The 12,794-nt window shown below is 37.5% G+C and overlaps 1 protein-coding gene and 1 pseudogene across 1 annotated transcript in view; both read left to right on the top strand.

Moving 5' to 3' along the window:
- SPESP1 (sperm equatorial segment protein 1) overlaps positions 1–12,794 on the top strand; it is a 130,519-nt gene that overhangs the window by 80,731 nt on the left and 36,994 nt on the right. The gene's annotated exons all lie outside the window — the stretch shown is intronic.
- On the top strand, positions 4,877–5,347 carry LOC133065874 (small ribosomal subunit protein uS11-like; annotated as a pseudogene).

The following is a 12,794-nucleotide window of genomic DNA, read 5'->3' as shown; positions in this document are numbered from 1 at the left end:
AAAAAAAAAATCAATTCACAGTGAGAATAAATAACAGCCAGCATGTCTATTGAATTAAAGGACCATAGGAAATAAAGAGAAGGTGAATTTTGTCATGGGAGGAGGGGAGAAGAGGGCTGGCTGCCTGGGGACAGCGCCAGGGCAGAGCGGGCTGCCCAGACATTCCAGAGTCGCTGGGAGATCCAGGGAGAACCCAGCAGGGCTGCATTCTGGTATGCTGCTGGAAGACGTCCTTTAATATATTTAAAAGCCCATGGTGAAAACACTGTCTGCCTCAGATATACCACTGGGTTTAGATATACTAAATGATGCCAAAGACAGAGCATATGCCAAGTTTATATGCACCTTCTACAGCCACCCCTGCGTGTCAGAATTGAGCAGAGGGGCTGAGTAGAGAAACCATCCTGTGAAGACAGTGGAGCTGTGTCATCCATTGAATTATTAATACAGTATTAAAATATTTCACTCTTCACACACCTGACATTCTGAGTGCATTCCTTTGCACATTAGTAAACAAATAAGTCAAGTTGTTCAAGCTAAGTTATACAAACTTTTCAAAGGTAAGAGCAGAAAATGTTCATTGAGGGCACACACCCAGCTAGACCGGAATGCCTAAATAAATTAAAGATGCACTTTAGTTTACCATGCTTCCATAATAAATATAAGTGTTTGTACTGACATTGTATTTTACGTTCTCTCCCCACGGGGGGTAAAAAAACCCCATAAATGTCTGTCCTTAGAAGCAGAGAGTATTAATGATATCTGTATGACTCATCACTGAAGGGTAGCCTGGGAAGAAAATGGAAAGCTTTGGAATAACCTGTGCCTTCATTGGACATGTAAAACATCTCCACCTGATGTCATTAACAGCATAATGGAATACTCTCTGACAGCGCCTCAGGTCTGTTTATATATTGGACCAAGGTGGAATTGGCCATGCGGACGAGTGATACAACGCAGCGTCTTCAAGTGTATGCTACAGGTCTCTCCCCAGCCACAACCATTAACTCCTGGGACCCTTTGTGGGGCTCACTTTGCCCATGAACTGACAGGGATGGGGCACTAGCCCCTGAATATTCTTGCTTCTGGTCTAGCTCCCAGCAAACTCTCTACGCACTCACTGAGAGCATTCCAGAGGGGCCCACAGTTTACAGAGACGCTGTCTGGAAGGTCTCACAGACATTCATTTATATTTAGAAAAAAAGGAAAAGAAAACATTTGGGAGAACCATGACTACTTTTGTGTGCAGAATAAAATTTTGCACAAAATGATGTTTTGCCTTTTAAACAATAGATTCTTTTGCTGAACTTCTAGACCCACATTTTTTAGACCTTGAATTACACTTGAAAAATGAACAAGAACAGATGGTGAGAGATGTCTGCAAGGTTGTGGAAAGTACTGACGTCAGAGTCAGAAGAACAGAGTTTAAATTTCTGTTCATTTAGTTTCTAACTGTGTGATCTTGAGCAAGCCACTTGACCCATAAAAGACATAAACAAAATAGAAGAAAAAGTTAACATTAACAGATACACACTAATGTATTTAACATCCCATATCCTCTAAATAACCTTTACAAGATTGTTTTCTGTAATAATCAGTAATAATATTTTTTTGATTTGTTCTTTAGCTTTATAACAACTATTTAAAAAGAATAATCAATATAAACCTTAAAGAAATTTCACACGTGAAGTAAAATGTGCACTTATCAATAAAAAATATATTTCACAATGGACACACTATTTCAATTTTCAATTTTAAACACAAGTAAAAACTCCAAGTCAAACCAATCAATCCTAAAGGAAATCAACCCTGAACATTCAAGGACTGATGCTGAAGCTGAATCTCCAATACTTTAGTCACCTGATGAGAAGAGCCAACTCTTTGGAAAAGACCCTGATGCTGGGTAAGATTGAGGGCAGGAGAAGGGGATGACAGAGGATGAGATGGTTGGATGGCATCACCGACTCGATGGACATGAGTTTGAGCAAGCTCCAGGAGATAGTGAGGGACAGGTAAGCCTGGAATACTGCAGTCCATGGTGTCTGAAAGATTCAGACATGGCTGAGCCACTGAATAACAAGGAAAAAACTCAGAGATCATGAAGAGTGATGAAATTGCAGTACCTCAGGCTCTGCTTCTTCATCTTTATAACTTGTGTCATCTTTGCTTATGTCAAATTTACCATCTAAATGCACCTAAAATCACATCACAAGCTCTGTGGGTACATACAACATCAAAGAGAATTTGAAGAATCATGAATGGTTTGAACTGAACCTCAAACCAAAAGTGCTTAGGTGAGTGTTGGGGTCAACTATATAACTGAGAGTTCTTCAAATTAGTCTCCACATAAAGTATGATGCTTACCAAAGTATATGATAAACAGGTGTGCTAATTCATAGCTTACATGTATGTTCTTAAAATTCAACAATAACTACTACTGTTTAGAATGTAGACCAATAACATTTTTTTGGGGGGGGGGAGGGAAGAGTATTTTTAAAAAAAAATTTATTGAAGTATAGTTGATTTACAATGTTGTGTTCATTTCTGCTATACAGTAAAGTGACTCAGATAAATATCTGAGTCATATATATATATATATATCTGAAGCATATATATAAATATAAATATATATAAATATATTTATACATATATAAATAAAAATAAATATATGAATATATATATATAGTCTTCTTGGGTCAGCAAGATCCCTGGAGAAGAAATGGCAACCCACTCCAGTATTCTTGACTGGGAAATCCCATGGACAGAGGAGCCTGACGGACTACAGTCCATGGGGTTGCAAGTCAGATATGACTTGGTGAATAAACCACCATCACCACCACTATATAGATATAATTCAGATTCTTTTCCATTAGTTTATCACAGGATACTAAATATAGTTCTCTGTGCTATACTGTAGGAACTTGTTGTTTATCCATCCTAGATATTAAGGTAATAGTTTGAATCTGGCAATCCCAAGCTCCCAAGGCTTCTCTCCCCCTGGAGAAGAGTATTTTATCATTGACATTTTTTAGAATTGTCAGAAGTAGTGATTACAAAAAACAGATCAGCTTTTAGTCAGTTTTATTATTTTAAAATTCTCTTCAGTGTTTCCCTGTTGCCTGCTTCTTTTGCTCTTGGTAATCCACCCTCCCAAGTTACTTGCATTTTGTGACTTTAATGGTGAGATAACCACTGACTCACTCCCACCCTCACCCATCAGCCAGCCTATCATGGCCCAGACCTCATATTCACAGAGACTTTTACATTTAGATGTGCCATCTATATGAGGCTACACTTGTGGCCACAGAGATAGACCAGCAAGAAGGAAGGAAGATATTCACCTTACAATATTTGACTTGTGTCATTATTGGACTGCTACATGTACATTAATTTTGTTTAAAAATCTGAAATTTTCTTGTGATTAGCACAGGCATAATGGATTGTACATTTGAGGTATTTAAAATAGGCATACTACCCAAAGCATAACCTAATGCTGCTGCTGCTAAGTCACGTCAGTCGTGTCCAACTCTGTGTGACCCCATAGACGGCAGCCCACCAGGCTCATGTCCCTGGGATTCTCCAGGCAAGAATACTGGAGTGGGCTGCCATTTCCTTCTCCAGTGCATGAAAGTGAAAAGTGAAAGTGAAGTCACTCAGTCGTGTCGGACTCTTCGCAACCCCATGGACTGTAGCCTACCAAGCTCCTCCGTCCATGGGATTTTCCAGGCAAGAGTACTGGAGTGGGGTGCCATTGCCTTCTCTGCATAACCTAATACCACACTGTAAATCAACTATACTCCAATAAAACTTTTGAAAAATGTTATAAGTAAATATTAAAATGTACCACAATTTTTAATAACCATTTTGTCATTTCTACAAAGTGACAAAGTAATAGGCGTATTGAGCCTGTAAGCACTGCTAAAGTGACCAATTCTATGAGTTTTCCAGGGACTAAGGGGTTTTCCAGGATATAGGAACTTCAGTGCTAAAATTGGGACAGTTCAGGCAAACCCAGGTGGTTAGCCACCCTACCTGAGCCCCTCAGAGAGCAGCACACCGTGATCTCATAGAAGACTGGTTTCTCACTGACTGAGTTTTTTCTGGAGGGATGGAGAAGCCAGACATTTCTCCTTGATGCTGAAACAGGCTCTCAGACTAGGAGGCTTCAGCCTAGAAGCATGGCCGCCTCTATATACCAATGTCCTTTCCTCCCTAAACTGACCACCTCTCTCTGACTCAAACAGAGCATTTGTTTGATGACAACAGCAAATGCTATTATGGAATGTCCTTTATATAAGTCACCGTAGAGTGTTTTATAACTAAACACACAGTGAATGTAGAAATTTTGCAATTTTTAAAGAATGTAGCAGAGACTTAGGTTTCTGAAGATCCCCGAGGCTGCTGCCACACCTGTGTGATGTAAATCAGAAAGCCCTAGATTTGGGGTTCCAGAGTTGAAATTTGAAGTGTCCAAGATGGGGGACCCAAACCCTTGAATATATAATGAAATAAGAGGCTTGGAGAGCGTATTATCCTGCTAAAACTGTACCCCATGTGAGCTAAATAACTAAAAAATCAATACATAGTGTTACTGACAACCAAGCTATTGTCTTTTGGTGATTTTGTGCTGAAACAGATAGTTGTAAAAGAGAATGATGGTGTTTTTCATGCATCATATGTTGCCCTCAAACCAACAGCATGATCTATAAATAATGATTTGTGGCAGGACTTAAGCATTGAAATAAAGTCATTTGTGAAAGTTTGATGAACATCTTTGCCTGTTTTTATTTTCAAAACAGTAAAATAAAAGACATCTAAGCTTGAAAGATAATGTTTAAAGAATAGGTTACAGCTTTCTGGTGGCAGAGTCTGGAAAAGATGTGTAGAAATGATACTTCACAAGGGGAATGAAAAGAAGGAAGAACAGGCCATTTTCTCCTTCAGGTTTGGCCCTCAGGTGGCTGAAGAGAAAATGTATACGGTATGTGCCACATCTTTGCATCCTTCAATGACACTTTTGTCCATGTCACTGATGCTTCTGGCAAGGAAACCATCTACTGTGTAACTGGTGGGATGAAGGTGAAGACCGACTGAGATGAATCATCTCCATATGCTGCTATGTTGGCTGCCCAGGATGTAGCCCAGAGGTCAAGGAGCTGGGCATCATTGCTGTCCACATCAAGCTCCAGGCCACAGGAGGAAATAGGACCAAGACTCCTGGACAGGGGTCTCAACCAGCCCTCAGAAGCCTGCTTGCTCAGCAATGAAGACTGGGCAGATTGAGGATGTCACACCCATCCCCTCTGACAGCACTCACCAGAAGGGTTGCTCTGATTGCCATCTGTGAACAGGACTCCTCAAATTATTATTGTTCTCTGTTAAATTGCCATGATGTAAGCTCAAAAAAAAAAAAAAAAAAAGACTAGGTTACAGAAAATTCATCAACTGACTACTTAAAATTTGGCCTTTTGCCACACCTGTGAGACTTAAACTGCAAGGTCAGTCAAAACAAAGGCAGTTGTTGATGAATGATTGAACATGCATTAGCTTTGTGAAATTGGAGCACCAGATAGGAAGGTCCCACTACTAGAACACTAGCATCTGTGTTTGTTGGATGGTATATTGGTACAAATTTTTGGAAGGTGCTTTGACCTTATAAACAAAATTTTAAATGCAATGTCCTCTGATTGAGCAAGGCCATTTCTAAGAATTTGGTACACTGACATAATGGCACAGATCTGCAAAACAAGGAAAGCTTATTGCTGAACATTGATAATATTTGTGACAGTTGTCCATCTAGACAATCTAAATCTAACAGTAGAGTTAAGAACTTTATTGTAGTTACCAGAGGCAGAGGTATGGGTAGGAAGGATAGGATGAAGATAGTCAAAAGGTAGACACTTTCAGTTATAAAGTACTAGAGATGTAATGTACTAGGGATGTAATAAATGTCATTAACACTGCTTTAATTTATATAAGAGTTTAGAGAGTAAATCCAAAGAGTTCTCATCATATGAAAAATATTATTTTTTCTATCTCTACTATTGTTGCCCTTATGATCACTAAGTTTATTGTGATAATCATTTCATATGTATGAAAGTCAAATCATTGAGCTGCCTCACCTTAAATTTATACAGTGCTGTATGTTAATTGCATGTCAATTAAACTGGAAGAAAAACAACTTTATTGGCATTCCACACTGAAGAATACTATTTAGGCACCAGGAAGAAGGAGGTAGGTTATGTGCATTGGCTTGGGAATAAGGCTGGAATATACTGGGGAGAAGATGACAAGTTGCAAAGCAGCATGCATCATGTGATTTTATTTTGTAAAATAAATATAAGAAAACAATCTGAATACATATTTGTGTGTACACTCATAAATCATTTAGGAAATATGTTCATGGCAAACTGTTGAGTGGTTAATGCTTAGAAATGGGAACAGAGGTGCTTCATTTGAATTTTTTAGGATGTACTTACATTACTTTTTCTGTTTGAAGGCAGAATTTCCTTTTTGTTTCTTTTAATAACAAGGAAGCATGTTGTCAGTTAGGTCCTGACTGAAAAGCATTGTACTTCTTTCTTGCACTGACCATATCAGAGACAAATGGCAGTGGTGACTGGATATAAAAAGACACCGTGGACAGTAGGTAAAATCAGTCCTCTCCATCTAAAGAGAGAGCTGCTCTATCTTACAGTACTTCTGGCAAAAGGCTTCAACCAGGTAATATACTAAAATCACTTATCAAATAAAGATAATATATTATTTAAGGAGTTAAATTTATCTATTTGTATCTATTTATATTGCTCTATTTCAAGTTTGGAGGATGAAGGATGCTTTTTCTTCTTACCCAATTTATTTCTCTTCCCAGGCCTACATCTGTCTCTCTCTAGACACTACTCAATTAAAATAAATTTTAAGATATTTTAAAACAGGAGGCAGAAGCTATCTCACGAATGGTTCTAAAAGAAGTCTTATTTCTGGAAGTTTCCAAATGGGCTAAGGGAATAGAGTGGGTCAGCACATACTTGTGGGATCCAACAAGTAACCCAACAATTATTAAGAGACTGAAGAGCAACTACCCAAAGACCAAAGACCAAGAGTAACTCACCAATATGGCACTTGTATCTCCACCTGTTAACAATGCCTGTCTATCAATTTAGTACCTGTGAAAGCAACCCAAGAGCTAACAGAAAGTATTAAAAACATATTTCTCAGTTACTTTGAATAATAGCAGTTTAATCTTGGAAAACATCATTTGAACTCTTTTAAAGGGATTAAAAAATGTTCATTGCAGTATTTAAACACAAAATTACACATATAATAAATGAACAGCTTGTTAAATTTTCACAAATGCAACACTTCCATATAGGCAGCATCCAGGTTAAGAAACAGTACATTATCAATACCCCAGAAACACCTAATTTTTTTTAAATGTCAGGGGACAATAAATTCGTGGGCCTGTTTTTGGATTGTCTTGGGAAAGATCAATGTCACAATATTGAATTCTCCAATTTATGAAGGTGGTTTATCTCTTAAAAAGGGAAGCTTTGTAATTTAACAGCCTTTCTGGGAAATGCTGGAAAATCAGGAAGAGTGACTAAGTTCTTCAGTTTCTTCTGAGAGTCCCTGCAGGAAGATGTCCTGCTTCACTGCTTCCTCCAGGAAGGATATGGATATGCTCCTGTCTTCATGGTATGGGTAGACTTGCCAGGTGGAGCCTCCAGTTTTCTAGCCATCGCTCTCATTTTACCATCCCAGTCACTGCAGGTGTTCATTGTCTTCCTCCATGCACAGAACATACTCCATCATCTTATGCCCTCCATTTCCTCTGCCGAGAATGTTTAGGTTGGCTCAGAGCAACGCACTTGGGTGATCTTCCATCTCAGTGTGGGGCTCTTGGTCCAGCCTCCTGCTTTGCCGGTCATTCTAGTGATGCTGCTGGCTGTTTCCTGTGGGTTTTGACCTCCTATCCAGGAGCTTTCCTAAATGTGTTCCTCATACAAGTATGTGTTCAGGGCAAACAGGGATATATTCTTATTTTTTGTAGAAGTATACTTGATGCACAATATAAGTCACAGGTATACAACATAGCATGCACAACTATTAAAGGTTCCACTCCACTTATAGTTATTATGAAAGATTGCCTGTATTCCCTGTGTGGTATAATATATCCTTGTAGCTTAATTTATACCTAATGGTTTGTACCTCTTAACCCCTACCCCATATTGCCCCTCCCTTCTTCTCTCTCCCCATGGGTAACCACTAGTTTATTCTCTATGTCTGTCAGTCTGTCCTTTTTCTTATAGTATTCACTAGCTTGTATATTTTTAGATTCCATATATAAGTGATACCATACAGTATTCGTCTTTCTCTGTCTGACTTATTTCACTTAGCATAATGCCCTCCATGTCCATCCATGTTCCTGCAAATGGCAACATTTCATTCTTTTTTTTTTTTTTATGGCTGGGTAGTATAGCACTGTGCATATGTATACCACATCTTCTTTATACATTTATTTGTTGATGGATGTCAACAAATATCTTGGCATGTTCCATGTGCCATATCTTGGCAATTGTAAATAATGCTGCTCTGAATATTGGGGTGCATGTATCTTTTTGAATTAGTCTTTTAATTTTTATTGGAGTGTAGTTGATTTACAATGTTGTGTTAGTTTTGGGTGTAGAGCAAAGTGAATCTGTTATACAAATACATATATCCATCTTTTTTAGATTCTTTCTCCATATAGGCCACTACAGAGTACTGAGTGGAGTTTCCAGTGCTATACAGTAGGTCATTATTAGTTATCTATTTTATATAGTAGTGTGTGTATGTAAATTCCAATCTCCCAGTTTATCCCTTCTCCTTCTTCCCAAGGTAACCATAAGTTTATTTTCTATATCTGTAGATATAGCTATAAGTGGATCTATATGCAGGAGTGAAATTGCTGGGTCATATGGTAGTTCTATTTTTAGTTTTTTGGGAAACTACCATATTGTTTTCCACAGTGGCTGTACCAGTTTATATTCCTACCAACAGTATACAATGGTGCCCTTTTCTCCACCTCTTCTCAACATTTGTTATTTGTGTTCTTTTGGATGATAGCCATTCTGACAGGTATGAGATGATATCCCATCATGGTTTTGTTCTGCATTTCTCTAATGATTAGTGATGTTGAACATCTCTTCATGTGCAGGTTGGACATCTGCATTTCCTCTTTGAAAAAAGTGTCTATTGAGGTCTACTGCCCATTTTTTTTATTGGGTTGTTTGTTATTTTTATGCTGAACTCTATGAGCCAAAAGGGATACATTCTTAACCTGAAATACTTCCCCCTAATTTCCATGATAAAATTTTTAACATAAAAAAAGAAAAAATTGAATAGTTCATCAAATAAGCTAGAGTTAACAACTGTTAATGTTGACCATATTTGCCACACTGATCTTGTTAAGATGTTGTAAATACAGATATTATCATATTTTACCCTAAATATCAGAAGGCATCTCTAAAGTTAATACCTTTTCCTACATAACCAGAAAACATTATCACCTCTAACAATATTAACAATAATTTCTTCATATAATCTAATATCTAGAAGTTACTTAAGATTTTCCAACTGTTTTCAAAATATCTTTATACCTGGTTTATTCATGTTATTTCATTGTATGTTTTTTCATTGTATCTTTTTTATGTGGACCATTTTAAAAGTCTTTATTGAATTTGTTATAACATTGCTTCTGATTTTTATGTTTTTGGTTTTTTTTTGGCCACAAGGCCTATAGGATCTTTGTTCCCTGACCAGGGATCAAACCTTCACTCTCTGCATTAGAGGGCAAAGTCTTAACCACTGGACCACCAGGGAAGTCCCTGTCTGTTTCACCTTGAACTACCTTACCATTCACTTGTTGAAGCACCGTCTAGATTTGTCTGTTTGCTTCCTCAGCAGTGTGAATTGCTTCTTCATCTCTTCTACTTCCTTTTAGCTAGAAGTTAAACATTTTTCGGCAGAAAATACTTCATAGGAGAGGTGATATATACTTTCTATTTCATCATATTAGAAGGCACATGAATCTGATTTTCTTAATATTTGCAATGCTAAGATTGATCCTTGGATTAAGATGATAACAGCCTGATCCTAGGATTATAAAATTACATTTTCTTGCTTGTGCATAGCAAGTAATCTTTGAGGTGAAATTTTGCAAATATGTAAAACACTGGTTCCCCATTGATCTTTCACATAACGCTTTTCACATCTTTGTTGATCCTTGCCTGAATAAACTATATCACTAAGGGATTGTAAATTGATTTCCTAATTCTATTATCTTTTACATTTATTATCTAACATTCTTCCATTACTAAGACTCTCTCTCATCAGCAAGGTTTAGTTGATTATGCTGATAATAATTCCTAATGGAAAGTGGAGTAAATGCCTAATTACTTTCTTTTAAAAACCTGTTTTCAAAAGAAGAAAGTAATTACCAATTTTCAAAGTTACTGTTATAGCCACCACCACTGATAAGAAGTAAGTTTGTTGTTTTATTCTTATTTGAATATTTTTGTGGATTTTTAGTATGATATCATTATGGATTCTAAATATTTCAAACAATAACATTAAGTAGTTTTTGGCGTTCACATTGTTATACTTTTGGCCAGGAAAACCCCTTCAAGCTGGCTTATTCCTTTGACAAACTTAAAAGGCTTCGAAAGTTCTTTACTTTCTGACATGACACGATCACCCAGGCTCACCAGTTCATCAGCTTGAACAAGTTTCTTAAACTTTCCAAGCTCCAGCACCTTCATTTATAAGATACTAGTAGTGGTACCTACCTCATAGGATTGATATGAAGAATAAATGAGGTAGTGTTGTTCAGCATGAAAACTGACACTCAGTAGGCAGGTAAGGAGTTGCAGCATCTTTTGTCATTACTGGTCCAAGCTCTGCCTTTAACACCATTAGTGTTCTTGCTGTTTACTTGCTCGGCTGTGTCTGACTCTTCGCGACCCCACGGACTGTGGCTCACCAGGCTCCTCTGTCCATGGGATTTCCCAGGCAAGAACACTGGAGTGGGTTGCCGTTTCCTACTCCAAGGGATCTTTCTGATTCAGGGATCGAATCTGAGTCCCCTGCATAGGCAGGCTAATTCTCTACTGCTGAGCTACCACGGAAGCCTTAATAACACTAGTAACCTTGGATAAGACATTTGTCCTCTTTGGGCCTCAGCTTCTCTCTCTGTACAACGGGAGATTTAAATTTGAGGTCCTTTCCACTTAATTTTTTTTGGGTAACCAGATCAGTGGTTTTGTATGAACTTAACAAGAAAACAGAAACAAAACAACAGAAAAGTCCCAAGAAGGGAATTTATGAAAATCCCATGGCTAACATCGTATTCAATGGTGAAAGACTGACAGTTTTCTCCCTTTCTCCTGAAAGTTTGATCCTTAAGATCAGAACCAAAGCAAGGCAAGAATGTCCTCTTTCATCACTGCTATTCAACATTATACTGGAAGTTCTGGCCAGAGCAATTAGGAGTTGAAACAAGTGGAGGAAGCATTGGAGGAGTGCCCTAGGATGAAGCCAGAGTGAAAGGGTTAAGAAAGGTTTTTCTCTCTGTGTATCTCTCTATGTCTGTCTCCCATTCAGTTTGTGGTATCCAAGGAAATCTGTCAAAATGTTAGCTGAATGTAAGTTAAATGCTAGCTGAACACAGCTAATGGAGGTGATGGAATTCCATATAAGACTTCAGAGACCACATATAATGAGATTACAGACTTTACAAAACTAATTTAGAAAAGCAATTCAGCAAACAAACACCTAAAGCCTACAGCAAACAATGAAAACAAACACTGAAAAAAAGAACAATCTGAATTTCTAGAGTTGCTACATTATAATATTCAAAATGCTCAGTTTTTCAAAAATTATGAAGCATGAAAAGAAACAAGAAAATATAGCCCATTCACAGAAGATGTTAACAGAAACTGTCCCTAGGGAAGTTATTGAACTTAAAAGACTTAAATCAATTGTCTTTATTATTCTCAAAGAGGTAACAGAAACCATGAACAAATAGATAAAGGAAAGCTGGAGAACAATATGACAAAATATGAAATATTAACACAGAAACAGAAATGCTAAAAAGAGCCAAGCAGAAGTTCTGGAGCTGAAAATTACTATAATTGAAATGGAAACTCACTAGAAGATTTCAAAAGCAGACTTGAGCAGGAAGAAGAAAAAAATGGTAAACTTGAAAATAGATCAATTGAAAATACCCATTTTTAGGGACAGAAAGAAAAAAGAATGAATAAAATCTAACAGAGCTGAAGAGACCTTTTGGACACCATCTATCATACCAATGTATGTATAGTGAGAGAAGAGAGAGAAAGGTACACAGAGAATATTTGAAGAAATAATGGTCCAAAACTCCCCAAATTTGATATAACATGTGAATCTACACATTCAAGAAACTCAATAAATTCCAAGAAAGATGTGTGGATCCTGTGTGGATCACAAAAAACTGTGGAAAATTCTTAAAGAAATGGGAATATCAGACTACCTTACCTGCCTCCTGAGAAATCTGTATGCAGGTCAAGAGGCAACAGTTAGAAGTGGACATTGAACAATGGACTGGTTCCAAGTCAGGAAGGAGTGCATCAAGGCTGTATATTGTCACCCTGTTTATTTAATTTATATGCAGAGTACATCATGTGAAATGCCAGGCTGGATGAAGCACAAGCTGGAATCAAGATTGCAGGGAGAAATATCAATAACTTCAGATATGCAGATGACACCACCCTTATGGC

This window comes from Dama dama, chromosome 12, assembly GCF_033118175.1.
Source record: "Dama dama isolate Ldn47 chromosome 12, ASM3311817v1, whole genome shotgun sequence".
Taxonomy (NCBI): domain Eukaryota; kingdom Metazoa; phylum Chordata; class Mammalia; order Artiodactyla; family Cervidae; genus Dama; species Dama dama.
The sequence above is the reverse complement of the archived record's forward strand: the minus strand, read 5'-3'. Positions and strand labels throughout refer to the sequence as shown.